The sequence below is a fragment of the Bolinopsis microptera genome, chromosome 4 (assembly GCF_026151205.1).
Source record: "Bolinopsis microptera isolate Bmic1 chromosome 4, MBARI_Bmic_1.0, whole genome shotgun sequence".
Taxonomy (NCBI): Eukaryota; Metazoa; Ctenophora; class Tentaculata; order Lobata; family Bolinopsidae; genus Bolinopsis; species Bolinopsis microptera.
The window spans coordinates 14,802,815-14,829,812 of NC_087075.1; the positions used below are offsets into that span (position 1 = coordinate 14,802,815).

General features: G+C 38.3%; 1 protein-coding gene and 1 long non-coding RNA gene across 2 annotated transcripts in view; both read left to right on the forward strand.

The window, feature by feature from the left end:
* LOC134814240 (uncharacterized) overlaps positions 1–26,998 on the forward strand; it is a 324,724-nt gene that overhangs the window by 128,199 nt on the left and 169,527 nt on the right. The window lies entirely within an intron of this gene.
* LOC134814222 (uncharacterized) lies at positions 11,023–12,447 on the forward strand. The gene is made up of 3 exons (XR_010160121.1): positions 11,023–11,128; positions 11,335–11,409; positions 11,571–12,447. It is a non-coding gene; the product is annotated as an uncharacterized LOC134814222 (long non-coding RNA).

Consider the following 26,998-nt stretch of genomic DNA (forward strand, 5'->3'; position numbering starts at 1 on the left):
AATTTTTTATTAATTTCCAACCCAAAAAATTCCCAAAACCCAAATTCCCCCCATCTTTTTTTTTTAAATCATTTATTTTTCCCCTTTTTAAAAAAAATTTTCCCCCTCTAACCCTCCACTCCCAAAAATTCATTTAAACCAACCCCAAAATTCCTTAACAAAAAAATTTTTTTATCTTACAACCCCAACCCCCCCACCCAAATACTATCAGCCTTTTTTTATTAAAGGGTTCTTTAAAAAATTCCGAAAACTTTAAACTTGTTGCCCTTTAAAGTAAATGTAAAGTAAAATCTTTTGTCAATAGGTTTTTTGCTTTTTACCCTTAAAGCCCCCCCCCCGGCCCCCCAACTTAATAATCCCAAAAAAAGAGTTTATCAGCTGATATCATCATTTAATTTGTTTCGACTTGCTGAATTTTATCACTCGGTAATTTATTAAGCTTGTTTCACCAAACATCAGTATGCAGTGGAAGTGAAGAACAGGTACAGCGCTCTCCTGCAAGAAGCAGAGCTCCAGTCTGACTATGACCTGATGGTTGATAGTGTCAAGACCACAGGCTCTTCGAATACTTCCGAAGAAAAAGAAGAAGAAAAAGGGAAACCCATATAACGACCCTAATATTGCACACCATCGCAATATTCTCAAGACTGCATCTCTGGGTCATAGGACTTCTCCCTCCTTCTCATCTAAAGAAAAGCTCGAAGACGCCAAGAAGCAGCTGGACGAAGCATACAACACCGCTACTGCACAGTATGTCCAACAACAGACTGCATGTCTGGAGCAGACTAACCCTGAGCACAGGCATCGGAGCTCTTGGCGCATCATCAGAGAGCTAACGTCTCCTAACACCGTGCCCTATAGTAAAGTGCCTGGGGGCACCACCGAACAGCGGCTCAACGTTTGGTTTGAGCACTTCAAGTCGCTCCTCGGGACAGAGCAGCCACCCCCTGACCTCTCCTTGCCCTTCTACAACCAGAGAGTCTCGGACACCCTTCCCATTAGCTGTCTTCCTTTCTCCATGTCCGAACTCGATTCAGTCCTCAAGTCCATCAAGTCCTCCAAGTCACCAGGCCTAGATAGCATCCCTCCCTCAGTTTGGAAGCTTCCCCAACTTCGTGACGACCTCCTCAGTTTCTGCAACAGGGCCTTAATTGATGGAGTAATCCCTGAAGCCTGGACAACGGCATCTATTATACCCATCCCCAAGAAAGGCGACCTGACCAACCCCGGGAACTATCGAGGTATCTCATTGGCTCCGGTTGCAGCGAAAGTTTTCAACAAACTCATCCTCAACCGGATTTACCCATACCTGGATCCCCTACTGCGGCCAAACCAAAATGGCTTCCGCAGAGGAAGATCTACCCTCCCTCAGATACTTGCCCTACGACGCATCCTAGAAGAGTGTAAAATCGGAAATCGATCAGCAGCTATCGTGTTCGTCGACTTTTCGAAAGCATTCGACAGTATCAACAGGGATGCCTTGTTTCACATCCTCTCCCTCTACGGCGTCCCTGCTCCCATAACTGATGCTATCAGGCTCCTGTATGACTCATCGCACTCCAGAGTCAAAACCATTGACGGCCTTACAGACTTCTTTAGAACACTCATCGGGGTCCTTCAGGGTGATACACTCGCTCCTTTCCTCTTCATCATCGTCCTCGATTATGTCCTTAGGAACTGCATGACTCTTGACCATGGCCTAACCATCATCCCCAGGCAAAGTCGGAGAGTACCTGCGGTCAGAGTCACAGATCTTGACTTCGCTGACGACCTGGCCTTGACTGCCGATACCATAGAGCAAGTCCAGCAACTGCTCTCGGATTTAGAGACTGCAGCAGCACATGTCGGACTTGCGATGAATGCTTCCAAGACCGAATACATGACCATCAACATTCCTGATGCTGCCCCCGTGAACTCAATATCCGGTTACCAGATCAAGCAGGTTGATGACTTCAAATACTTGGGCTCATATATTGCAGAGAGCAGGAAGGACTTCAACACCAGGAAAGGCATGGCTTGGTCAGCCTGTATCAAACTGCAGAAGGTATGGACCTCTGGCATTGCTGACCAGCTGAAAGTCAAGTTCTTCAGAGCATGCATCGAACCTGTTCTGCTGTATGGCTCAGAAACCTGGACCTTGAACAAGCAGTTTGAGAAGCGTCTCGACGGGTGCTACACCAGGCTCCTAATGAAAGCCAGGAATCTTTCATGGAAGAAGCATCCAACCCTAAAGCAAATCTATGGTGACCTCCCTTCCATCTCCACCATCGTTGCACAGAGACGTGCCAGATTTGCTGGGCATTGCATGAGAGCTTCAGATCAGGTCATTGCTACACACTGTATAGCATGTGGAACAAGCGCGGTGCCGCGCCTAAGCAGCAAAATAGTTATTTATTTTAAAATTTATTTTTGTATCTCAAAAATGATGTAAAGTTTTTAATATGACGTAGAATTAAAGCTATTTCCGTACAGCCTAAGTGCTAAGCATGCTCGTTAGATAAACTATGAACAATGAACATAACATGCTAGCTTTCTTTATTTTGTAAGTCGTGTCGGCTGACATCTTGGGTTGTACTGGATGTAACAAGTTTATTATCGGATGTCTACTTATATTTATTATGATATCATTATTCATTGTAATAATAATAATAATAAATACAACTTTTATAAACCGCCTTATAGCTAAATCATATAACTCGATATAATTTAATCCTGGAGATAAACTCCAGTGCTTTCTAAAGCGGCTCTTACATTAACTGAGCTTAGTTTAATTGAAAATTAGACATGACAAGTTCATTTTACCTATGTAAATGCAAAATCAATCAAATGCTAGAGAAAAGAAGTATGTTTTAAGTTTGGTCTTGAAAGATGTAACTGACTCAGCTGATCTTATGTCGTATGGCAAGGAATTAAATACTTTAACTGCACAGTGACTAAAAGCTTTCTCTGTGTTTACATAGTTAGGAGAGGGCAGAAAACTAAGGTAAAAATAATCATTATCAAGACGTACATTTTTAAAACTTTGCTGCCTAGGAGATATCAACTCTTTTAAGTAAGGAGGAGCTATATTATTTAAACACTTGTAGGCAAGTAGGGCAATCTTAAAATCTATTCTAAATCTAACTGGTAGAAAATGAACTTTCTTAAGTAGTGGAGTAGTGTGTGCCTTTCTTCCTCTCCCGAAAATAAATCTTACAGCAGAATTTTGCACCTTCTGTAAACGACTTAAATCATAAGAGCTCAGTCCAAAATATACGCTATTGCAATAATCAATTCTAGAGAGTACTAGAGCATGAACAAGCTGAATCTTAAGGTTAAAAGACAGTTTTGATGCAATAAACCACAAATTTCTGATCTGAATATTACATGCTTGAACCACTGACGTAATCTGATCACTCATTGAAAGATAACTGTCCAAATACAGCCCAAGACTCTTCACAGTTCCACTAACAACATGTGGCTCTTGATCCTTAACAATCTGTAGAGAGGCTGGAATATTTTTTGAGTCAAATTTAGAGGATATAACGATGACTTCAGTCTTAGAAGAATTCAGTTGAAGGAAATTGTTTGTCATCCATTTCTTGATATCAGACATACAGTGTTCCATATTGTGCTCTAGCTGTGATGGGTCATCAGAATCAAGAGTGAAATACAGCTGGGTGTCATCAGCATACAAATGAATACAGCACCCATGCATACTTGCAATGTTCTCAAGATCTTTGGTGTACAATATGAATAGCAGGGGGCCAAGGATTGAACCTTGTGGCACACCTATCTCAAGAACAGTTGATGAGGAAGACGAATCCTTGACTTTGACACAAAATGAACGGTTAGCCAAGTAGGACCTGATCCATGTAAGAGCAATGCCTGTAATGCCATAAGCAGATCTTAGCTTCTTGATTAATCTTGGGTGATTGACAGTATCAAAGGCAGCACTCAAATCTAGAAGTAAAAGAACAACTTTAGTTTTCTTGTCAATAGTTATCAAGATGTCGTTATGGATTCTGGTTGTTGCAGTTTCACAGCTATGAAACTTCCTATAGCCGGACTGAACTTTAGAAAGCAAGTTGTTATCCTCAAGATAACTGGTGAGCTGTATAGATACACACTTCTCAATGATTTTTGACAAGAATGAGAGATTGCTAATAGGCCTATAGTTAGATAGAGATTCACCGTCAAGGCCACGTTTCTTCAAACTTGGACGAATGAGAGCCTCCTTAAGTTTTATAGGAAACTCACCTTTAACTAATGATTCATTGACTATAAATGAGATCAGAGGAAGGAGTTCTGGGAGACACTTGATGAGAATCTTTGTAGGTATGGGGTCAAGATCACAGAATTTGTTAGACATATTCTTTATGATGCTTACTAGTTCCTCATCAGACACGTGACGGAATTGTACTATCTTTGGGCTATTAGAAAGAGGAACAGATTCATCTGAGTTAGGAGAATCTTCAAGGGATTGTTGTTCTAAATAAATGTTGTTGTATATTTTGTCCACCTTTGATTTAAAGAACTGTGCAAAGTTGTTAGCACTCTCAAGATTTGAAGAGCAAGAAGGTGTAGTAGTACTAACTTTTTCTTTATTGAGCAACTTATTAACGATGGAATAAGTCTTTTTAGCATCACCTGCACTATCTTGTAACCTTGTTTTGTAGAAGTGATCTCTTGTGGATACAATGACTGAGGATGCTCTCTCTGATGCTTTCCTGTACAGTCGTTTATAATCTGGGCAATCATGATTCTTTTGATACAGTCTCTCAATCTTTCTTCTCATTGCTTTTGCTTGTTGACAGTGTGTAGACCACCATTCAGCGTTATGATCTTTTCTTGGGATGAAAGTTTTTTCTTTAGCATGCTTGTCCAAAATACTGCTCAACTCAGACTCATAGATATCAACTGCACTATCGAGGTCATTGAAGCAATCAGTGTCACATAGTTTTGACTTAAGAATGTCCTCAACAAAAGCATCTAGGTCTATGCAAGCAATGTTTCTGTAAGTAATTGGTTCTAGAGTGCCTATGGGTGCTGGAGATACATTGCAATTAAAAGCAACAAAGTAGTGGTCAGACGATGTGCCAGAATCAGTAATGACAGGATCTAGAACTTCAATGCAATCGTGAGTAAAAGAATCATCCCTGGTAATTACAAGATCTAATATGCCCCCATCTCTGTGTGTTGCAGCTGAAATTTGTTGCACCCACCCACAAGACTTAAGTAGTGAATTAAACCTTTGTGCAACTGAATCATTTTCGTCTTCAATGTGGATATTAAAATCACCCATGATCAAGGGCTTTCCAGGTTTGTCTACTAAATCAACCAAGAGTTGCTCAAAGTCAGTTAGAAATTGGGGGATGTTAGCACTCTGAGATGTGGAGGTGCCAGAACGGTAAATTGAAACAATTCGTAGTATATCTCCAGAAGATGATTTGAAGGTACATTCACAAGACTCAAACGTTTTGAATCGCTTGCACTTCTGAGGAGTCACTTTAAGACTTTTCTTATATAGAACAGCAACACCTCCTCCCCGCCCAGCTCTTGGCTGGCTATGAATGGAATATCCAAGTTCTTTCATCTCAGAAAACTTAGCATTGTCATCTTTTCTCAGCCAAGTTTCTGTAGCACAGCAAATATCAGTATCAAAGTCTTCAAGCAATTGCATGACTCCAGCAGTTTTATTGCATATGGATCTGCAATTGAACAGGGCAAAGTTCATACTCTGACATTCTGACTTAGAGTTTGTAGCTAGTTTTTTGAAGTAAGGATGTTTTGTTTATACCGATTCAATGCCTGTTGCATGATGGGGCACTGCTCTGAGCTGGAATGGTGAGTGTTACAGTGAGATGAGACTCTTGGATCTTTTGACAGACTGCAATTGCGACATCTATGTCTGCTAGGGTCTTCCTTGTAATGACAGTCTGATGTTCTATGCCTACCGCTGCAATACATACAAACCAGAGTTTCTTTCTCAGGACAATTTTGGGAAATATGGTGGAGCTTCTGACAATTATAGCACTGCTTGATGATGAATCTATCCTTTACAGGACAAGCACTATTCAGAATGAAGATTTTGCCGTCTCCTGTCAATAGGTTCCTAATCTGAGGAGAGACCTTGATCCCAGCAGTAGTGTACCTTAGTCCAACATTTATGTACACAATTTCAAAGAAATGCTCATTATCTAGCAAGTGTTTAAGTCCAGGATTTTTCAAGGGAATAATATCTAGAAGAGCTTTTTTAGTCTGTAACCGGAAATCTTCAGCGGGCAAACCAGAGCGTTCAATGGTTTCGAATATCTGACTGGGAATATTATGGCAATAAAATTTAAATTTTGTTTTACTTAAAAATTTTGTTTTACTCTACCATCCTTCCTTGGCGGCTGCCACAGTTCAGGCGTGGGAGGAGACCACTCTCTTTTCTTGACACCGTAGCCAGGGACACAGGGTTGCGGGTAGAAGATCTCCGAACAGTTATGTGCGACAGAACCATCTGGAGACGTAGAGTGGAGGAGATTTCGATCGAGCATCGCCCAAAGTAAAGTAAAGTCACCAAAATAACACTTACATTGATGATTGATCCGCTCTGATGACTAATATCTTAATATGCTATATTAATGAATAAGAGTGAATTGTAACCCGATGGAAACCTGTGTAACAGTCGTCAAGCACCAAAAACTGGTTGCTATGCCTGTAATTAATTAACACATAACAGGCGTCGCGCGCGCAAAATAGACTCCTTTTATACACATAATTATAGGGGAGTGGTCTATATTGCGAAGGAGCAGACTTTTGTCATCACCGTAGGACCGTCGGGCCAAGAGCAGGGAAAAAAATTAAGATTAAAATTATGATCCTTTCAGTAAAGATTTCCCTGTAACATAGAGGGTACGCAACCCCAGGCACAGCAAGAGTTTCTTTATGTAATAGTTTCTTATCATCAATTTACTAGTAAATTATTCAAACAATATACACATAATATAACAATTACCCTATATAAAATTCAATATAAATTCAATAGAAAACTAAATAAAATGTATAACTAAATAAAGTTTATAAACACGTAGTATAAGTAAGCCAGTTTAAAGAACTGGCTCCAAATTTATATCTAATTCTGCTATTTTTACTGCACTACTACTCTTCAACCCTCTCTCTCCTCTCTTTCTTATCATCATCTATCTATCTATGATCTAGCTCTGTTATATAAATGGTATGGATTTTCATTTTCTGATAACGATAAAAGTTGTATATTTAAGTATTCCCTAATCGAATCTACTTTTTACTGCATCAAAAAAACATCAATTACAACGAAAGTTATGGATAATCATAGCGTAAATTGTAATGTGAGCTTGTTATGATATATCATAGAGCATGCCTTATTGAATTTTTATATTGAATTTGTATATAGGGTCATTGCTATATTATGTGCATATTATATGAATCTCTACTTTTATCATAGAGCATGCACATGGCTGTTTATTTAATTTCACCGTCTCTACTTGTATGTTTCCCAGATAGTTTGGAATGACTGTATTGGATTTTCATAAATAACTTTTATCATCAGTTACTGTTCTGCAGTAAACTTTTTCAATCATTTTTAATTGTATGTTGGAGTATTCAGATTGTTTGTAAATTTTGAGTTCTATAGAATTTGTATAAAATTTTTAATATTTTTGGGATTTCCATTTTTATTATTTTGTATAATATTTTGATTTGCTGATGAGTTCCATACTGAGATCTTTTGTGCATTGTGGTCATCATCCATTTTTCAAGTCCTTTTTGAAAAAATACTTTTGTCCAATTTAAGAGACTATAATTGTTTTATTGATTACAAAAAAAATGTTGTTGGTATTTAACCAAATTTGAACTTAAGAACTTAACCATTTCAAACTTGAAACTAAAACTTCAAAATTATTTTTTAATAGTCCCCTACATAATCAATAATGTAACACAAATTTCGCCCCAAAAGTAATTTGAAATGTGAATTAAATATAAAATCACGCGCTATTTATATAATTGTAACATAACAATTAAATAGATCCTGTGCGCGGCGCATACAGCCGCACTTAATGATTTCTTAACAATGTGTGGCTGTGCGCGGCGGGTTCACATAGCCATGTGTATACGCGTACTATACTGCGTGACGCCTTCGGCGGTCGCGCGCTACTGCAATCGAGAGGGCTTTGGTTAGAGCAACGCGGTGGGCTGTATATGTGGTTGAAATTCAAATTTGAATTTATTTATGGATGTAACATTATATATTGATTTATTGATTAATTGATTAATTGTTTAATTAATTGATTAATTGTTTTGTGGTAAATGAAAAATATCTCTTTCTTTAAAAACAATTTTTTTATATTTATATCTCCACCAAAAGCTAATTTTATTTTATTCGTATGAAATAAGTTTATAAATTACTATACTAACTTGACGCATTCCGACAAAAATTGAAAATTGAACGCCGAACGGGAAATCGTTTGAAATCTTTTTTAAAGCACTTTGACAACTCGTGCTTGCTTTCAGAATAAAACAAATATTCAGAATAAAACAAATATTATATTCAAATCTCTTTATTCAACAATATTAAATCATTATAGAACCTAATTTGTGGCTTGATCGTTATGTTAGGGCTATTCTGTTAGCTGATGCTGACAGGCACCGCATGGGGCAGAGACTTAGGACCATTACGCTGGAGGCTTACAATGACCCTTTTTGAACCCCATGGCAGTGCTAGTTTTATTATGGTAGTTTTATTATGGCTTTATGGTAGTTTTATTATGGCTTTATTCAGAGCTTACCCGCCTGCAGTGGCGCGAAAGCACATCATGGATAGGTGCAGTGATTTTTAAAAACTCGTTTTTATGTGGCCCAGAATGATTATTCGGAACCCTAACCGTCTCATTTGAACCCAATTAACCCTAACCCAATTAATTACTAAAGCATATGCTGAAATGTGAAACCCTAACTATAACAAGAAATTAAACCAACTTCCTTATATATGGTCATTTCACGTGATCGAGACAGTTTTTGCCGATATGTCGCCAGGGACATTTTAACCCTTTGTCATGTGGGTGATTCGTAATCAGCGGTTGAAAATTTATTTTGAACAGCTAGATTATGTTCGAAAATTGTTAAGCTTTTGAACAAAAAAGTATTTTAGAGAATAAAAAAGTTATGCACGAGTTTAATTGTGAGCCACTTTTTTGGTAGCTTTAAGTAGTTATAGCCTTACCAACTCGGTGAAAGAAATGATTAAAAAACCAAAAAATTCCATGCTCGAAGCCAAGTGTGATGCTATACTTAGGGGGACGCCAAATCGTCGTTTGAATGTGGGACAATTTCGGAAACTTAACTAAAGTACTAGCAAAACTGCGCGTTTTGCTCTAGATACACACTTTTTTAGAGATTTTACCAGCGTATCCTCTAAAATCACCTAATTTATTAAATTTTAGGGAGGGGCACCAAAAGGAGAGGAGGCGCCAACAGGGGGGCGCTTTTTTGGCGGGGCGCCAACAGGCAACGTTATGCCACTGGTGACACCTCCTCCAAGAGAGCTCTAATAATAAAACAAAGTTTTGAAATAAAATATAGTTATATTTTACTAGCAGCAAGAGAAAAAGAGGCATCCAGTAGGCTCAACACAATGTCACTCCAAACTTGCAAGCTCCTCAATTGCAAATTAGGGGCTACATGATGATTACCCATAATCACATCAGAGACACAATGGCCAATCTCGTGCGTGAGGTATGTCATGATGTGTAAGTTGAATTCCAGCTACAGACGGTAAATGAGGGTGACTGTCTCAACCCCAAAACTAAAACAGGTGACCAAGCTCGGCTTGATGTATCTGCTAGAGGAGTTTGGACTCCATTTGATAACACCTTTCTTGACATTAGGGTTTCACGCCCCAATTGCTTATCAAATAGGACAAAGACTCTTTGAAGAAGTATACAAAATGAGCGAGAACTTAAAGAAAAATTAGTACCTAGAGAGAGTGGACAAGGCAACCTTCATCCCGGCCATATTTCTCACATCTGGTATGTCGAAAGAGTTTAAGCAATTTGTCAACAAATGAGCAGATCTGCGCTTTGATCTACTCAGAACCTGTATAATCTCTATCAGGGGATACAGAGGTACCAGAACTCTTCCACCCACGGCAATACGTGATTTGGACCTTAACCTGATCAACACTCCTAAACCCTAAAAGGTCATGGAGTGCTTGTTGGATGGGGGTCTAAACTGCTTTTTGTTGTGATGTGAATTTGTTATATATTATTGCAAAGGGTTTTTATTTTAACCTCAGTTTTTAAAATTTGTACCATTTTTAAAGAATTTTTATATAGGGTCATTGCTATATTATGTGTATATTGTTTGAATAATTTTCCTCTCAGTAGTGCATCACAATAAAAACAGTGAGACTATCCTTTTTTGGGATCACTAATGAGCAGATCTCATAGCCAGAAAGAGGAGAGAGATACTGTGATGTAGTAAGGCATGTAAGAACAAGGATAGGATTTGCTAGAACAACTCTTATCGCTTTTCGTGGGTACAGAGGAAAAAAGATTGACATCAAACACGAGACCCCTCTATCAGAAGTCTCGTACAGCCTCATCCCTGCCCAGATGATGGAGTATATGATGTGTTGTATTTTGTGTGTATATATATATTTGATTGTTTAAAGTTCAATTCAATGAAACAATAAGTGGTTTGAATGGGGCTTGTAATCGGATGGTTGCAAGTTTAAAACCTGCAGGTGTCATGTAATTATAGTATAATTTCGTTTTGTAAACCTCCACTTGGATATTCAGATATGTTTTCTACTTAGTTTCTTCTTTCTTTTTAAACCTATTATGCGTGATTTACAGTATAACCCCTTTTAGTTCACACTTTCTATATTTCAATATTGTTAACAAACCAGCTTGAACTTAAATGGTATTAATTCTAATAGTATGTTAGGCTGCAAGGTGGGACTGTCGCGCATGTTGTTGTGTTGATTGCAATGATGTATAGTGTACAGTTTATTGCTGTTCTTATTGTTCTCATCCTTAGTTTCGACAGAGCAAGATGGTAGATGTAACAGCTCTTTCAAATTATGAACTTCGTGACAATCTTACTGAATTAGGATTTCAACCAGGTAAATATTTACATATCAAATTAATCAAATAGCTTCAGATATTTTATCCATATTAAATTAATTATAGACTGAAATGGATAATCTTTATATCAAACAAAAATATGTATCATTCATTGAATTTTGAGTCAGATAACAGTCACAATCATAGCTGTATTCTATTTCAATTTTTTGAATTTATGGATATTTTAACTGGACATTTTTTGAAGGTCCGATAACTGAAACAACAAGAAGGGTGTATGAATTGAAGTATCTGCAAATGATTGGGGAAGTTGACAGTTCAGGTAGGAGAATTTTAAGTTACATCAATCCTCAAAAGCAAGTCGGATCATTGATTTTCCCTTACTTAAAAACGTATTTTAATACATTTAGCTTCAATTTAGTATGTAACACTGTTGCACAGTGTGCCCACTGTGTGTTGACAATTACACGCTGCTTTTTCCAGATTCAGACGGAGGTATAGACTTAGCCAGTGCTCGACCCGTCAGATTAACCTCTCCCGTAAAGCGCACCAACATTCCACACCCAACACCTGAACCAGCTTCAGCCTCATCCTCGGCTTCTGATTCCGAGCAGATTCAGGTGACACCAGCTGAGCGGAGTGCCAAGTGGAAAGTGCGCATAGCGGCTGTTTTTGCACTTGCCATTATTATGTATTTCTACTTTGGTTCGGGGTCTAATTAAAACTTTGAGTAACTCCATCATTTCTTATTTGATGTGATGTTTCAGTTGAGGATAGGGGCATAAGGTTCTGGGAATCTTCAGTATTTTAAATGGAGATTTGTTATGTCTTGCATGAGCAATCTGCGCCAATCAATAGAAGATTTCGAAGGATTTTTGATTATTTTCAGTGCGTAATCATGATGAGCAAGTGACTGTAAAACTTTTGTGAATCTTGGTATGGTACCAACTAACACCGAGTTTATGAATAAAAAAGAACTTGCCATCATGGATATTTTAAATTCTCTAGTATTATTGTATTATGAGCATTGCTAAACTGTAAACATTTGTAAATCTTTATTCTCTGTAGCATTTTTAACCACCTCTCTCCTTTGTTAGGAGAACCTCTTGATGTTACTATCACCAAGTTGGTACTAGTGCTTGTTGTAACTTCTTTAGAACATAATAAATGTGTTGCTCCTTTTAGATCCAATTACTAATCATAATATTCTTGTCTCATTGATAGCGATATCAAATCATAGAAATGATTTTAATTTATCATATTTTTCACATTTACTTGTCTGTAAATTTTTAACTACAAAGTTTAATGCATAGCAAAACAGTTTTTGACATAAGTTTTTGCAAAGATGCATAAATACACCGTGTTATTATCGATACTTTTATACTTGTTGAATGTGATAATGTATTTGCTCTAATTTTGATTACCAATATAAATATCGTTATCAAAACACCAACTGTGCATTTTACTGACGCTGTAATAATGATATTATCTATAACTACCCGCTGTTAAAAAAAAAAAAAAAAAAAAAAAAAAAAAAAAACTACTCGGTGTTCTTGTGTTAAGATTGATTCAAGTTTCAAAATCTTAATTTTGATGATCAATTTCTACTTCAGTTAATATTGAGTCTTGTCTAATTTACTGGTTGATCACACAAATTCATTATTTGAAGTTCTATTTTTAGTTTCTGACCTTACCTTATCATTTCAAAAAGACATGTTAACCACTAAAGAAGAGACCTAACAGACTGGTCCTCCATAATGAGAGAAGTGCCACTTGGTTGAGAGGGTTAAATAGTCTCTAAATAGTAACTAAACACTACCATGACGTCACTTCAAGGTATATTGCAGTGAAATTGAAATAAAGTATATAGTTTTATACCAAATAGTTCCTGGTGTTACGTCAGATCCGTGCTTTGAGTATTTGAGTATTTAAGCTATAGTTTAAATGTAATTTAAATAATATCATGATATTATATATACCTTAAAATTAACAATATTTAACACAGCTTCCCATCACCTATTTTAATACAGCAGAACTGTACCAGGTTCACTGCCCCTCACTGCACCAGGTTCACTAACCCTCACTGTACCAGGTTCACTAACCCTCACTTTACCAGGTTCACTGCCCCTCACTGTACCAGGTTCACTAACCCTCACTTTACCAGGTTCACTAACCCTAACAGTACCAGGTTCACTAACCCTCACTGTACCAGGTTCACTGCCGGACTCAGCAAGTGGTCTGTGGAGAATGGACCGGGAGTACGGGGTATCCAACACACGTGTTAAACACATTGTTATACACGAGGCCCATATCAGAGAGTCACCTGATAGACACGTGGTAAGTGCTGATAGACACGTGGTAAGTACTGATAGACACGTGGTAAGTGCTGATAGACACGTGGTAAGTGCTGATAGACACGTGGTAAGTACTGATAGACACGTGGTAAGTGCTGATAGACACGTGGTAAGTACTGATAGACACGTGGTAAGTGCTGATAGACACGTGGTAAGTGCTGATAGACACGTGGTAAGTACTGATAGACACGTGGTAAGTACTGATAGACACGTGGTAAGTACTGATAGACACGTGGTAAGTACTGATAGACACGTGGTAAGTACTGATAGACACGTGGTAAGTGCTGATAGACACGTGGTAAGTACTGATAGACACGTGGTAAGTACCGATAGACACGTGGTAAGTACTGATAGACACGTGGTAAGTACTGATAGACACGTGGTAAGTACTGATAGACACGTGGTAAGTACTGATAGACACGTGGTAAGTACTGATAGACACGTGGTAAGTACTGATAGACACGTGGTAAGTACTGATAGACACGTGGTAAGTACTCTAGTAGCAGGGTGTAGTTGCACGGATAGACAGAGAGGAGTCTGGGGCAAATTTGAGGAGTCTGGGGCAAAATTTATAGCGTTCACAGAATAACCCCCTCATACCAAATCAATATCCCCTCAGGTTTACAGAATAGACGTGTTCACACAGGAGAGAAACTGGTGTGTGTACCGGCGCTACAGCGAGTTCCGCAAACTTCACGACAAGATATCAGACAGTTTCAAGATGTTTAAAGGTTCCTTCCCTCCTAAGCAACTATCTGGTAACCTCTCTCCTGCTATTATAGAACAGAGACGGAGTTCCCTGGAGCATTACCTTCTGAAAATAGTTAATTGGTAAGCAGTGTTCAGTGTTTTACAAGTAAATTACAAGTAAATTACAAGTAAATTACAAGTAAATTACAAGTAAATTACAAGTGTATTACAAGTAAATTACAAGTAAATTACAAGTAATAAGTAACTAACTTCAAGTAACAAGTAACTTTATGAGGAATTCGTCACGGCTTGATTTAAATTTTTAATTTCCCGAATGGAAGATAGTATTACCTACTTATCACTAAACAAACAATGTTGGAAATCACAAAGTACTTCTCATTTACCCTCTGTCTCCCAGCCACAACCAGGACGTGTCCTCGTGTTCCACAGATATTGTCTTGTTTTCTTTTTGGCTATAAGCACTATTATCATGTATGTCTCCAAGCCTCTGTAACCCTCTGTCTCCACAGCCACAACCAGGACGTGTCCTCGTGCTCCACAGTACTCCGCTTCCTGGACCTGCACCACAACGACGTGTACTACGTCACCAGCTCCCTGTGCCGCTATGTTAGGACGTTTGGGGAGGCGATTATAAACGAGGGACACTACTTTGTGTTGTCTCCTACTCAGCTGTTTTGTGTTCACAAGAGGCTGAGGATACCCAACAGTGATGCTGGTTAGTTGAAACTAAACAGTGATGCTGGTTAGTTGAAACTAAACAGTGATGCTGGTTAGTTGAAACTAAACAGTGATGCTGGTTAGTTGAAACTAAACAGTGATGCTGGTTAGTTGAAACTAAACAGTGATGCTGGTTAGTTGAAACTAAACAGTGATGCTGGTTAGTTGAAACTAAACAGTGATGCTGGTTAGTTGAAACTAAACAGTGATGCTGGTTAGTTGAAACTAAACAGTGATGCTGGTTAGTTGAAACTAAACAGTGATGCTGGTTAGTTGAAACTAAACAGTGATGCTGGTTAGTTGAAACTAAACAGTGATGCTGGTTAGTTGAAACTAAACAGTGATGCTGGTTAGTTGAAACTAAACAGTGATGCTGGTTAGTTGAAACTAAACAGTGATGCTGGTTAGTTGAAACTAAACAGTGATGCTGGTTAGTTGAAACTAAACAGTGATGCTGGTTAGTTGAAACTAAACAGTGATGCTGGTTAGTTGAAACTAAACAGTGATGCTGGTTAGTTGAAACTAAACAGTGATGCTGGTTAGTTGAAACTAAACAGTGATGCTGGTTAGTTGAAACTAAACAGTGATGCTGGTTAGTTGAAACTAAACAGTGATGCTGGTTAGTTGAAACTAAACAGTGATGCTGGTTAGTTGAAACTAAACAGTGATGCTGGTTAGTTGAAACTAAACAGTGATGCTGGTTAGTTGAAACTAAACAGTGATGCTGGTTAGTTGAAACTAAACAGTGATGCTGGTTAGTTGAAACTAAACAGTGATGCTGGTTAGTTGAAACAGTGATGCTGGTTAGTTGAAACTAAACAGTGATGCTGGTTAGTTGAAACTAAACAGTGATGCTGGTTAGTTGAAACTAAACAGTGATGCTGGTTAGTTGAAACAGTGATGCTGGTTAGTTGAAACTAAACAGTGATGCTGGTTAGTTGAAACTAAACAGTGATGCTGGTTAGTTGAAACAGTGATGCTGGTTAGTTGAAACTAAACAGTGATGCTGGTTAGTTGAAACAGTGATGCTGGTTAGTTGAAACTAAACAGTGATGCTGGTTAGTTGAAACTAAACAGTGATGCTGGTTAGTTGAAACTAAACAGTGATGCTGGTTAGTTGAAACTAAACAGTGATGCTGGTTAGTTGAAACTAAATTTGAATTTTATTAAATAATTTTCGCGGTTTTGATTAAAGTTTTGACCAATGAGGTCGGTGAGAGTGACACAAGTCTCCATCAAGGTAGAAGCAGTATATTATCCGGAGAAAAATTTGATGCAATGAACATGTTGATTTCTCCTGCCGGGCAATGGGTGAAAGTCAAACGTTTTAAACTTTCAGACAGCTAGTCAAGAATTTTTGTTGATAATTTTAATCGAAAAACTTAATTAATTAATTAATAAATAATTAATAAATTATTAATTTAACACTGTTTCAGACTACAAAGCTGACACAGTGTTCTGTGACCTGGGTTCACTGTACGATTTCCTGGGTCGACTCACTAAAGTTTGTATTAAACCAGCTAGTCTACAAGACCAGGGTATAAGATGTGAGATTGCTCTTTTAAAGAATGTCAAGGAACTTCAGATCCAGACATTCTCTGTTTCACTTATCAAAGGTAAATTGTTGGGATTAATCCTTCTTTTCTCCGGTCTAACTGCTGCTGATTTCAACAATGAGGCTTGTTGAAACTTGAGACTTTTTCATATGTTTATTTAAATCCAAGTGTTGTTATATGAGATAGTGTTGGTTAAGAAATACAGTCAAATTTATCATCTGAGGCCTTTTATAGATGGGGTTAAAAAGCAATGCAAACCTATTAAAGTTTTAAAAATTTTACGATTTCGTTTAGCAGGGTAAAATCATTTCTCTGAAACCCGTCTCCTATTTCAGGGCTAGCAGCAGTTCAGCTACAGATACAGCGCCTGAAAGCTACTCAAGCTCTCACTGCTATGAAGGATTTACTGATTGATTGTGTACTTGAAAGAAAAACCCAGGTAATTGGTACTAATTGGTGCTAATGTTTGCTAATTGGAGATCATTAGAGATTATCAGATAGCTTTTGTGTCTGAACTCGTAATTCGAACTCGTAATGAAATATTATCATTAGTTGGTGAAGATGTAGTACATATTAACGAGGAAAGAACCTGATCTATAATGAACCAAATTAAGAGTCAAAATAACTCGTTTGAATGCTTGAGCTTCTACTCGGAATTTTAATTATGTGCCCCAAAATAACGTTTGATGATCATTCATACAAACACCTCCAAAGCTTAAAGGAAGTATTTTAAATGTGTTTGCTTAATCTGTAATATGTGAGTCGGATTGGGTTGATTAAAATAGTTGAAATAGTTGAAATAGTTAAAATAGTTGAAATAGTTAAAATAGTTGAAATAGTTGAAATAGTTGAAATAGTTGAAATAGTTGAAATAGTTGAAATAGTTAAAATAGTTGAAATAGTTGAAATAGTTGAAATAGTTGAAATAGTTCCCCATCGTTCAAGGTGACCTACAACGGAAAGGGACTATGGAAGTCGAGATCATGGGAACTAACCGTTCCCGTTTTAGTAAGAGTTCCCGTTTAAGTTATGTTTTAATAATATGATCCCCGTGTATGAAATACATTTTATCGTACGGTGGATTGTCGAAGTGATTAATATCCACTGCTGGATTGAAGATTGACATACCTGCCCCGTTTTTCTAATGGAATTATAAAATGTTATACTAATTACCTATTCACAATAATAACCTGAAATATCGTAAGTTACAATCATTCCCAAAATTTTACTGTTTCGGCTGTAAACTTTAAACTGTTCATCGTAAATTCAAGTCAGATTTTTGTTGTATCTTTGCTATACAATTATATTTTACACCAGCGCATGGTTTTGAGCACCGTATTCTGTATTCCGTATTGTCTAAAAACGTAATCAATCTATTTCCTTTATCCCATTTAAACCGATGTAAGCTCAGTAAATTTGGTTTTATTTTAATTTTATGCTGGCGCGTTGCCAAATAATCAGGATCGCTGACAAAAGTGCCATATTGTAAAAAGCTAAAAATAAGAATTATGTCTATTTAATTATGTCTATTGTGTGATCATGGGGAATTTACAGATTTGATTACGGAATTTAGGGTGTTATAATTGATGACCCATCTATACTACGAGATCTATAATAATGTACATTTAAATTTGTGTAAATAATCAGTTAATTAATTAGTGTATTGATAAATCAATAAATCAATTGATCACTAATTACCAATTAATTGGCCACACAAGTAGGAAGTAAAATAAGGACCCGAGCACAGACTAAAATAGATCATAATAAGAGCACAGCTCAAAATAGAACAAAATCTGATTGGCAGTCACGCTGCACGTGACTGCCCGCACGTGACTGGCGCGCGTCCAATGGACGTTATGAAGGAGATTTGTTTTGGTTATAGCAGGAGAGATCACGTTTAGAGTGCGTCTGTCTGATTAGCCCACGTCACTGCACACGTGACTGTGCAGAGCCAATAGGGTGCTATGTAACTTGTGTAAGGTGTGTACGCTAGGTGCGTGTAAGGGACATCTAATTTATTATTAAACACAGCTGGCCAGCAGAGAATCGAAAATATAAGGACTTTTTATGGATGAAAATCGAAGCGAAAACCTTGTAACCCTATGTTTTCGAGTACGCTGAACAAGATTAAACTGGTTATAATTATCATACTCAAGGGCAAATTGCTTTAAAATGTACTTGAATGTCATAGATGCAATTATACCGGCTTATCGAGTGGCACCAGTCTCTCTCGCCACTAGTTCTCAGCTTATTATCGGGCTCGTGAAGGAAAGATCTCGAGTTCAGATGACGAAAACCATTTTCCCAAATAATGATTTTAAAATCTATTTTTCATACAGTAAGCAAGAAAAGCAGTCGGTAAGCAGTAAAAATGTTAAAATATGTGTACATGATCAGTGTCTAATATCACATATAATCTTCATCAGAACGGGGTGAAACCTGGTTTCTTCACGTTCTTGTTGGTACGATCTTGACTGTCATGTCAATCTCGTCATCAAGTCGGAATGCTGGTGTGTCCAGACTTGAGTTTTTGTTAGGAGAGTGCTCTACCTTCTTTGGGGACCTGAATAACTGAAGGGGGTTCCTATACTTTGGTACAGGATAGTTCTTAGTTGGGGTCCCCAAACCTCTCTTGCTCCTCTCTTGACCATGGATAGCGGCTGGAGAGCGAGGAAGTGAGGCTGATCGGCCAGGTGGAGAAAAGGATGCCGATGTAGTTTGTGGGGCTGTGAGTGGCGAGGCCCCCTGCAACGATCCCATCTTCGGCTTTGCCTTTTCCTTGCCCTTCGGAGCCGATGATTTCAGCAAGCTGGTGAAAGAGATCAGCTCCTTTCTGCCCCCTAGACTGTGCCCAACCCGTAACACGAGATCAGCGAATTTACGTCGCCACGAATTTGGTAACCGTAGTAACAGTGTGTCACGTGTTAATTATGAGCCAATCATGGCAACCTGCGTGATAACTGATATAGAGATATATAAGGGACCGATAGATAAGGTGAGCTCAGATACATTCTTTATATCCACATATATCCGTGGGAACTATTAAATAGTGTGTAAGTGTGGATCAATAACACTGTTCAGATTTTCGGGCACCAAAAATAAAGTGCAACTCCTATTCGGTTCGTGGGATATATCGCTTCTGGACAAATATTATGCGGGCTATATCAGCACGTGCTGTATTAGAGGGATAACAAATATCATCTACCGGCGCTGGCCCGCTGTACTACAAACAGCCCGCTACTGGATATATTGACACAAATTTACTAGCTGTAGTGCTGTACACTCAAAATTTGAGTCTCAAACCGTATTTGAGTCTAAAATACGGTTACTGAATTTGTGTCGAGCATGCCTAGTTTTTACTTTTAGCTATAATATCCATCTTAGAAAACCGAATTGAGGATTCCCAGCACTCAAATACAGTCAATAAATACTTTGATGTCCCTATGTTCCAAATTTATGGATTCATCTACTGTACACGGCACTGCATTGGGTAATCGTACTGTAGTGCGACACGTACTCTAGTGCGACAAGTACAGCTCTAGTGCGAAGTCCGACAAAAACACCCTCTTTCGCACTACAGTACGTGTCGCACTACGATCCAATTCCAGGTAGCGTACTCTAGTGCGACACAATATCCTGTCTTATTTCCATGTTCAGGTCAGATCCTCTTTCGCACTAGAGTGTATGAGTGCCCTTCTTGTGGACCTGATTCGTCGGGTCTTTTCACTTTACTTATTTCGAAGTGATCTTGTGGACCCGATTCGTCGGTTCACGTCATGTATTTCGAAGTGATCCACTGATCATAATTCCTTCGGCTTCGGGTCAATGATTTTAAATTGAATATTATACAGTCCAGGTATAGCGTACTGTAGTGCGACAGTGTCGGCCTTGAAAATTCTCTGTCGCACTTCAGGCTCTGCACAGTCACGTTTGCAGTGATGTGCGCTAACAGGAGTGTCAACCAATCTGTAAGTAGCCCTAACACAGTCATATGATAATAATTAGTTCATCATAAAACCGCTATGAATAAAACTGCGGACTAGAAATACCGCTTATACTCTTATAGAAGTCCCGATACAATCCTTGATACTGGTTAATATACGTATTCGTTAATGTTAGCAAATGTTTGAGAAAATGGTTTTCGTCTTCTGAGCTAGAGATCTTTCCTTCACGAGCCTGATAATAAGCTGAGAACTAGTGGCGAGAGAGACTGGTGCCACTCGATAAGCCGGTATAATTGCATCTATGACATTCAAGTACATTTTAAAGCAATTTGCCCTTGAGTATGATAATTATAACCAGTTTAATCTTGTTCAGCGTACTCGAAAACATAGGGTTACAAGGTTTTCGCTTCGATTTTCATCCATAAAAAGTCCTTATATTTTCGATTCTCTGCCGGCCAGCTGTGTTTAATAATAAATTAGATGTCCCTTACACGCACCTAGCGTACACACCTTACACAAGTTACATAGCACCCTATTGGCTCTGCACAGTCACGTGTGCAGTGACGTGGGCTAATCAGACAGACGCACTCTAAACGTGATCTCTCCTGCTATAACCAAAACAAATCTCCTTCATAACGTCCATTGGACGCGCGCCAGTCACGTGCGGGCAGTCACGTGCAGCGTGACTGCCAATCAGATTTTGTTCTATTTTGAGCTGTGCTCTTATTATGATCTATTTTAGTCTGTGCTCGGGTCCTTATTTTACTTCCTACTTGTGTGGCCAATTGATAATCCCTAATTTTTCAGCCCAAACAGCCAGCAGCGGAGAGAAGTGAGTCCAACACTAAAATGAGGGACTCGTACAACTCAAAAATGATGTTCAACTCGTACGTTTAAGTTTAATAATTTAATTGGTCGGATTGAATCTGGTTAAACTGTTGAGGCTGCCTAGCCTCATGTTAATTAAACAATTATGTAATTGGCTTTAAGATATAATTAACCTAATTAACCACATTTATATCTTTTCAGGTTCACGATACATCCGTGGATATCACTACTTTATCTAGACCTATCTCACAATTCTATCCGACAACTTGACGACTCTTTCTCTCTGCTTCCCAACCTCCAGGTTATTACTAATTACTAATTACTAATTACTAAGTAGTTGCTAATTAGGTAAGTAGTTGCTTATTATGTAATTAGTTACTGAGTATTATTTACTATAATTACCTTTAGTTTACTGATAACTGAGTATTAGTTTTTTTATTAAATACTTTTCAAATTTTACAGAGTACAGCAATAGATGAATATAAAATAGAATCGTTCAAAATATCGCCCCCATCTGTAAAATATGATGGGCACCCAAACACGGTAAACACATAGTGGTCCGACTAACTGTGTTCACTGCCCTATTTCAAATTTCAACCAAACTTCTGCGCTGTGAGCAGCAGTCACTTTGTATTGAGATTTGTGCGAGCAGTGCAGAGGTCACTGTGATTCTGCTGTAATGAGCAGAGCTAGAAACGAGTTGGAATAAAATCAAAACATTGCAAAATTCACGGACGCCTTGCTAGCACAAATGTACCAATTGCTTCAGTAAAGTCAAGCCCAAGATCCAGCAGCCAGTGCAAGCTCTTATAAGTTCGTGGCGTCAATATAACCGAGGATAATGCCAAGCAGTTTTAATGGCATGATGGCCTTTTGTTAATCCTTGACGATGTAAGGGGAGTTAGCAACGGTTTTGTTTACCACAATAAAGGCTGGGACCCTCTGCTCTGCTTGAAATGCTCATAAGTAAAGCATAAATGGTAGCTGTTTTGGACTCTAACGCCACTCAAAAATCTCACATCAACGGTCTTGAACATTCGCTGACATGATACAGGCGACCGTGGAGGCGTTGAATTTAATACCAGGTCACTGAGAGCAATTAGGACGGATGCCCCTTATAAGAATTTTGACAGAAATATTATACATTTTAGAACACTTAAAAAAGAATGCCTGTTAATATCCGGCCAGAAAAATTATTGGAAACCGACCGAAACCGAAACCGAAACCGGAGATTAAAGAGCCGAATATCCGGCTGAACCGGATTCAGCCGGATATCCAGGTTCAGTTTCCTATGCTAGAAGAGCTTTATTTCTACTATGGTCCATGGAGTATTTCTTCTTCTGGCTATTAAAATTTTACTTGTTGACTTAAAACTTACTATGTGTTAATTTTATCGCGGAGGATTTCTTTTGATCACAACTAAATAATCCCCGTTTGACCTGAATAACCCCTAACAGGCCCGTACACCGAATACATCTGAAGACGATGTTCAACAGTAAGAGTGTACTGAGGTGTACCCTGCTAAACGCAAGTTAGGACCGCCATAGTCCTCCTCATTAACACCTGAAAACAAGGGGTGATTTGTACCCTGTCTTGATGATGCTATAGGATCATTTTAGTAGATAAATAAGATTTACTGTGTGATAAGGTACACAATTCTCTACTGTAGCTACCACTAGAATATTTGGTTAGAAGTAGAAAACATAATGTAACCAGTGTAAATCATTGTAAATGTAACAGTGAGTAAAGTAACGTGGTAAATCTTGCAAATGTAACAGTGTTAATGTAACAGTGTTACAACCTCTCCACAGTGCTGTTGAGTACCTTGAACTGCCCATGTAACCATGGAGACTCCCTGCTACCAACTAAAGAAGGGTGAATGTGGTGGAGGAGGTGGAGCGGTCAGGTTCTAAACGTGGGTGTATGTCCTCACTTGATGACGGTCCATATCTGTACATCAGTCCAGTCAGTCTGTAGTTTAGTCAGTAGCATGTATTCAGTCAGTAGTCTGTAGTTCAGTCAGTAGTCTGTAGTTCAGTCAGATAGTCCTGTATTCAGTCCATAGTCCGTAGTTCAGTCAGTAGTCTGTACTTCAGTCAGAGTCTGTACTTCAGTCAGTAGTCTGTAGTTCAGTCAGTAGTCTGTAGTTTCAGTCAGTAGTCGTACTTCAGTCAGTAGTCCCTGTACTTCAGTCAGTATCTGTATTCGTCAGTAGTCTGTAGTTCAGTCAGTATGTCTGTAACTTCAGTCAGTAGTCCTGTACTTCAGTCAGTAGTCCTGTACTTCAGGTCAGTAGCTGTAGTGTCAGTCAGTAGTCAGATAGTTCATCAGTAGTCTGTACTCCAGTCCATAGTCCTGTACTCAGTCAGTAGTCCGTAGTCAGTCAGTATCTGTAGTTTCAGTCAGTAGTCTGTACTTCAGTCAGTAGTCTGTACTTCAGTCAGTAGTCGTAGCTCAAGTCATAGTCTGTAGTTCAGTCAGTAGTCTTATTTAGTCAGTAGTCTGTAGTCAGGTCAGTAGTCTGTACATCAGTCAGTAGTCTGTACTTCAGTCAGTAGCTGTACGTCAGTCAGTAGTCTGTACTTCGTTTTTTCATTTTTAAAAAAAAGTCTGTAGTTCAGTTCAGTAGTCTGGATTCAGTCATAATCTGTACTTCAGTCTGTAGTCTTACTTCCAGTCCGTATCTGTAGTTCAGGTCAGTATCTGTACTTCAGTCAGTAGTGTCTGTAGTTTAGTCAGGAGCATGTATTTTCAGTCGTAGTCGTAGTTTCAGTCAGTAGTCTGGTAGTTCAGTCAGTAGTCTTATTCATCAGTAGTCTGTAGTTCAGTCAGTAGTCGTACTTCAGCAGTAGTACCTGTACTTAGTCAGTAGTCTGTACTTCAGTCAGTAGTCTGTACTTCATCAGTAGTCTGTATTCAGGGTCCAGTAGGCTGTAGTTCAGTCAGTAGTCCTGTACTTCAGCAGTAGTCTGTAGTTTAGTCAGTAGCATGTGTTCAGTCAGTAGTCTGTGAGTTCAGTCAGTAGTCCTTGTAGTTCTTTCATGTAGTGCTGTAGTTCAGACAGTAGTCTGTAGTTCAGTCAGTAGTCTTGTATCTTCAGTCAGAGTCTGTAACTTCAGTCGTAGTCTGCTAACTTCCAGTCAGGTATCTGTAGTTCAGTCAGTAGTCTGTAGTCAGTCCAGTAGTCTGTACTTCATCAGTAGTCTGTACTTCAGTCAGTAGTCTTAATTCAGTCAGTAGTCGTACTTCATCAGTAGTCTGACTTCAGTCAGTAGTCTGTATTCAGTCAGTAGTCTGTAGTTCAGTCAGAAGTCTGTAGTTTAGTCAGTAGTTCTGGTAGTTCAGACATATCTGTACGACTTCAGTCGTCAATCTTATATCACTTGTATTAATACTATACTGCCGTGTATGAACCTCGAGAGCCTCATGCTATGGTCAATATGAATGAAAATGAACAAAAGAATATGATTATATCGGTGATAAATGATAGTGAATACGAAGTTTTAGTTAATTGATGGATTGGCACTATCCCCGGAGGCAGGTACTCTTGCATATAACGCTTAAAAATGTTACTTACACTCAATTTAAAGATATACACACATACGATAAATATAATAACACTATTAGGGAATGAAAATAGTTCTTTATCTCTTACATTAATTTAGAACAGTAATACAAAGTCGAAAGAATTCACGATATCTTATCAGAGAAATGGCAGTGAAATTTGTTTGGATGGCGTGTAGCATTGTAAAATACCTCGTAGATAGTCATATTTCGTTTCTGCGATAAAAAGTTTTGTGTTTTTCGTTTGCTGTACTTCCCGCAACTTTATCACACCTTTTATCACACTTCTAACATGGGCAACGAGCGACTGTGGAGTGTGGGTATTCTGAGTTACCAAATATTCCACGTGAACATCTAAACAGTGTAAAATAGTTTAAAGCACGATATTAAACACCGAAATCAACTCCTGAGTATGCCTCAATAGACTCTTTTGTAATTTTTTGCTCGTCGATATCTGGCTGTTGATTTTCATCAGCACGGTGATTTTTCATCAATTTACACAAGATAGAACCATTTGTCCGGGCACCAAAAATTTACCTGAAACTGGCCGTGTTCTGATGTGGATATTGATTAAATACAGAATTCTTTAAAAAATTGTATTTTCAAAAGAAAAAAGTAGAGCATATATTCTCGGAAAAATCCATATCCAAAAAGTCTAAAGATGATGCCATTCTGATCTGGGAAAACCATTGGAAGATCTTACATACAAGGTAAACGATAAACACAGTGTATTGGTAATTATATAATATTACTAGTGTAAACCCGGCCTACGGCCGGGATTTCACTGCCGCAGTTAATGAAGGTAGGAGTAATTACCCGCTGAGTCCAAAACCGGATTAGGCAGCAATTCTATTCGGAGGTGCACTCACGTATCCAATAGTATGCTTAAAGATAGGTAATTCTTAAGAATAATCAATAAAATTAACCCTAACAAGCAACCATGCACCACACCACAGCCCTATCATATTTGTGAACATGCATACATTGTCGTATGAAAGTATGAACTCTCTCTACAGTCCAGAACAGACCGTTTGAAGCACTCCCTCCCCTAATAAGTTTATAGTATTATAATGACCCTGTAATATATACGCCATGTAATATATACGCTACATATGACAGAGAGAGAGCTAGGCACCCGACCTCCTGCCGTTCTCTCAAGCCATTTTATGTAACATATTTTGTGGTACAAAACCATCAATTAAACCACTTACCACCGGCCGAAGTTTTATAAAATTTTGCTTATTGGCCTTCGTCGAGTTTTGTCGCACTATACCGAAAAAACCATCCCCGTAACTATTACCGTTTGTTTTTGATAACCTGGTCGGAAATTACACACAGACACACACACAAGACACACACGAAGACACCCACACATTCTGGTGTTATTAAGTTGATAATACACCTTGCTATGACCCTGACCTTTGGTATCGTCTCATTGGCACAATCCAAAATAGTCACTCTCGTAACAACATAAAAATGTGGATATTCTGGTGTTGTTAGAAACTAGTCCCCTGGTATGCTGATGCTCGGGTGTTGTTCTGAAGTTGTGAGGGTTGATGTGTAGTGACTGCCCAATTGATACTGGCTTTATCAGAGTAGTTTGATGTGAATTTGCATTTCTATGTTAATGTATTGTGGCACCAGATCAGCTTTGAATTAGATCGTAGCTCAGATAAAATATTTTGATAACAAATCAAGCGCAATGTTAAATGCATTCCGAAATGAAAAATGAAATGAAGAAACTAGAGACTGTAGAAGTATTTTATACAATATTGAATTCTTTGTGTTGAGATATCTAATTAGTATATCATAAATCTGCTAAGGTACTGATAGCAGCGAGGATTTAACAGTGTTATCGAGAACAACGCGGAAGTGACGAGGAAGCAGAAGGTGAAGAGGTTAGTTTCCTCTTTTGTAGATTTTAAGAAGAGAAATTTACTTACAGAACGGTGGGCGTGAAGTTCACCACACTGTCTATACTCAACTCAGAGATTCATACTAAATTAATCAAACAATTTCTAAACAGCCTTCTTTTGAACATCATTATAATGTAACCACCTATAACATAGTATCTATCTATCTTTAAAGGCTCCAGTAAGTTCCACTTCATTTCAGACTAACCTCCTGTGACGGTGTAATCATGGGGACAGTTCTTATCCTGCTCGGTTGTTGATGTAGTACTGTTGACCAAGACCACGCAAACTCAACCTCACCAACCAAACCGGAGATAGTGAACG